We start from the raw sequence: 4,363 nt of genomic DNA on the forward strand, positions 1-4,363 counted from the left end.
GATGCAAGGGTATTGGTGTGGTGTGATGTGAGGGTGTTGGGAGGTGGGGAAGGCATGGGTGGAGTGTGGGGTAGAGGTAGGGGTATGTGGGTAGGGTGGGGTATGTGGGTAGGGGTGGGTGGTGGGTGTAAGGAATTGGATGGGGTGGAGTGGGAAGGTAGAGTAGGAGTGTGTTGGGGTGTGGTGGGATGAGCTTATGAGGGAGTGTTGACGAGGAGGGAGAAGGGGAAGGTCGATGTAAGAGAGGGGGAAGATGGGTATGGGAGGGGAGAGGAAGAGAGGAGAGAGGGTGGGTATAAGAGAGGGAAGGGGGATTGAGAGAGGGGGAAGGTGGGTATGGGGGGAGAAAGAGGGGAAGGTGGGTATGGGGGGAGAAAGAGAGGAAGAGAAAGAGAGTGAGAGAGAGGGAAGAGGGGTATGGGGGGGAAGAAGAAAGGAAGAGAAAGAGAGTGAGAGAGAGGGGAAGAGAGTGAGAGAGTAAGGGTGAGAAAGAGAGTGAGAGAGAGGGGAAGAGAGTGAGAGAGTAAGGGTGAGAGAGTAAGAGAGTAAGAGTGTAGAGAGTAGGAGAGTAAGAGTGTAGAGAGTAAGAGTGAGAGAGGGGGGAGTACGGGTGAGAGAGGGGGGAGTACGGGAGAGGGGGAGGGGGAGTACGAGAGAAGAGAGTGAGAGAGAGTAAGAGAGAGGAGAGAAAGAGGAGTGAAAGAGTAGGAGAGTAAGAGTGTAGAGAGTAAGAGTGAGAGAGGGGGGAGTACGAGAGAAGAGAGTGAGAGAGAGTAAGAGAGAGGAGAGAAAGAGTAGGGGTGAAGAGAAGTGGGAGTGGAGAGAAGTATGAAGAGAGGTGAAGAGACGTACAAAGAAGTAGGAGTCGGAGCAGGAGGTGGGGGAGGGGAGAGATGGGTGGTAGGAGGGGGGGTGGGGGAGAGAGACAGGAGGACGGGGTTAGATGAAGAGTGGAGGGGAGTTGAGCCCATGTGGCGCAAAGGAGCGAAGATAGAAGATTAATCCCTGTTCACGGCGCAAACGGGAGTCCGGATGGCCCCTGTGCATGGACAGTCCAAACACCGACAGGTGTTGCCGCAAGGAGTGGCCGGCAGAACGGAAGTGGCGTGACACCGGGGTGTCATTGCCGACGTTGATATCTCGGAGGTGTTCCGCGAATCGGTCGGCCAGGCGCCGCCCCGTTTGTCCGATGTACAGGGATTGGCAGAGAGAGCAGGAGAGGCAATATATGATGTTGGTAGACGTGCAGGTGAAGGAGTCGGTGATGCGATAGGGTCGGTGATGGGTGCTGGTGAGGAGGGTGGTGTTGGAGAGGTAAGGGCAAGTGCGGCAGCGTGGGCGGGAGCAGGGGAACGAGCCAGGTTGGGAGGTTGGGTTGGGGAAAAAGCTGTGGACCAAGAGGTCCCGTAGGTTGTGGGCTCGTTTGAAGGAGGGGAGGGGTCGATTAGGGAAGATGTGGGAGGTGGAGGGGTCGGACTGGAGGCGCCGAAAAGCTCGGAGAATGGAGCGTTGGAGGGGTAGGGTGGTGGGATGGTAGGTGAGGGGAAAAGGGAGGCGGGAAACGGCAGGGCGGGTTCGGGTTGAGAGAGCAGATGCACGGTCCACAGAACGTGCTCTGGCAAGAGCGGTGTGGATGGTGGTGGGTGGATATCCACGCAGGCTAAAGTGGTGAGCCATGAGTTGAGACTGAGTCTCAAAGTCATGGCTGTCGCTACAAAGTCTGCGTAGACGGAGGAATTGGGAATAGGGGATGGAAAGTTTTGTGTGTCTAGGGTGGGAGGAGGAGAAGTTGAGATAGGAGTGTGAGTCTGTGTGTTTGTAGTGGATGGAGGTGCTAAGGGCGGAGTGGAGGATGCTGACCGAAATGTCGAGAAAGGGGACAGAGGTGTCAGAGACAGTACAGGAGAAGTGGAGGGCAGGATGGAAAGATTGAACGAAAGAGAGGAACGAGTCAAGATGTTCACGGGAGAGAGAGGTGGCACCGATACAGTCGTCGATATACCGACCGTATAGTTCGGGAGTGGGACCAGTGAAACTGGAGAATATTTGGGCCTCAACATAACCAACGAAGAGGTTCGCGTAGTTGGGGCCCATTCTCGTCCCCATGGCCACTCCCGAGACCTGCTGGTAGATATCTCCCGCGAACGAGAAGCAGTTGAGAGATAGGACAAGTTCGGCCAGACGAATGAGTGTGGAGGTGTCGGGTTGTGGGTTGGGGCGTTGGTCTAGAAAAAACTTCAGGGCACACAGCCCCTCGTCGTGGGGGATCACTGTATAGAGGCTCTGGATGTCTAGAGTGAAGAGAAGCTTAGAAGGGCCGGGAGGGAAAGAGAAAGAGTTGAATAGACGAAGCGCGTGGTTAGTGTCATGAATGTGGGAAGGGAGAGAAGCCACTAGGGGGGCGAGGACACGGTCTAGGTATTTTGAGATAAGCTCGGTGGGGCAGTTGCAGGCGGAGACGATGGGGCGGCCAGGGTTGTTCGGTTTATGGATCTTGGGGAGGAAGTAAATGGTGGGGGTGCGTGGGGTGCGAACAATAAGGTTGGAGGCGGTGGCGGGGAGACGGGAGGAGAGGATGAGGTCATGGATAGTGGAGGACACAGTCTGTTGGTAGCTGGGCGTGGGGTCGGAGGGCAGAGGGCGGTAGAATGAGGTATCTCGAAGTTGACGGAGAGCTTCGGCCTCGTAGAGGTCCGCGCGCCATACTACCACGGCTCCACCCTTATCAGCCGGTTTTATGATGATGTCCGTGCGGCGTCGGAGGGATCGAAGGGCCGAGAGTTCGGCTGGGGAGATGTTGAGTCGAGATGGACGCCTGGAAAAGTTAAACCGGCCCACAGCGCGTTGGCAGGCGCCCGCGAAAAGATCAACTGCCTGGAACTGGCCAGGAGCAGGCGTCCACTGGGATGGTCGTCGGCCCAGGTCAGTGAAGCAGTCCTCGTTGGGTGCGGGTGGTGTGTTATGGAAAAGCGCACCAAACCTAACGCGGCGCACAAAGCTGTGGACATCAGCACGGGTTTGAAATTCCTTGCAGGATGGAGTGAGTGGGATGAAGCGCAGACCCCTATTGAGGACGGAGCGCTCCGCCTCAGAGAGAGGAAGATCTGGGGGAATGGTAACGACAGGCTGAAGTGGAGAGGGGGTGGGTGGAATAGAAGTAGGAGGGGATGAAGTAGGGTTAGGAGGGGCGGTCGGGATGGTGGAGGGCTGGGAGGGAGGGGGTGGAGTGTGTGTGGGAGAGGCAGGGTGGTTGGGTGTGGGTGGGGAATGCACATCAGGGAGGGAGAAGGGTGGTGGAGGGGTTGGGGTAGTGGCATCGGGTGTAGAGGAATGGAGGAGTGAGTGAAGTTTGCGGAGCTTAGTGTCGGTAAGAAATGTATGAAAGAGATGATTAAGTTGAATGATAAAGCGCAATGTATTGTGAGCATGGGAGGGTGACAGAGAGGAGAAAAATATGGAAAAGGCTGGAGGAAGAAGGCGGTCGATAGTGTGGATTTTAGAGAGATTGGAGCGAATGGTGGCCCGCATAAGGCGGTAGGATGTGGTGCGGAGTATGGGTAGAATGGTGGTAGAGGAGTGGAGAGTGGGGTGGAAATGGAGGCGGAAACCCTTAGGGATGAGGCGGTGATGTAAGCAGCGACTGAGAAACGTAATATGACTAGAGAAACGAGTCTTCTTGAATATGAGTAAGGAGAGTCGTATAGTGGGTTGAAAGTATAGAGAGGGAAGTGTGCGGAGGTATAGTTTTAGGCGGTTGTGGAGAGTGAGTTGGAAAGATTTGTAGTCAGGCATGATGGAACGAGAGAGAAAAGAAAATTAGACGTGGGAAGGAGAATTACAAAAGGTGTGGTGGAAAAAAAACAAGCGTGATGAGAAATTGGACGTGGAAAAAAAAGGAAAAAAAAGAAGAAGAAAAAAAGGGGGGGAAAAAAACTGGAAAAAAAACTTTTTTAACAGGTGTGGGGGAAAAAAAATAAAGGCATGAGGAGAAAAAACGAAAAAGGGGTTGTGAGAAGAAAATATATGCGAGGTGGGAGAAAAAAACAAAGCAAAAAGGAAGATGGGACAATAGGGAGAAATGGGGTGACAGGGAGAGAAGAAACGAGAGGAGAAAAGAAAGTGAGGGAGAAGAATACAAAGTAATAGGTGCAGATTAGAGAAGACAGATTAGGAACATCCAGAGTACGAAGAGACGGTAGGTGAAGGAAAGTAAGGTAAAAAAGGATGATAAAGGAGGTTTACAAAAGTGGAAAAGTTCAAAAGTTTTTTAGACGTCGTGGTATATTGAAGCGATTTCCAATCAGAAGATGGGTCCAGTGTAAATCCGTGGGTAGGAGAGGTGCAGCCGGAGGGTATAAAGTTC

Source organism: Octopus bimaculoides, chromosome 8 (genome assembly GCF_046866305.1).
Source record: "Octopus bimaculoides isolate indiv1 chromosome 8, ASM4686630v1, whole genome shotgun sequence".
Lineage (NCBI taxonomy): Eukaryota > Metazoa > Mollusca > Cephalopoda > Octopoda > Octopodidae > Octopus > Octopus bimaculoides.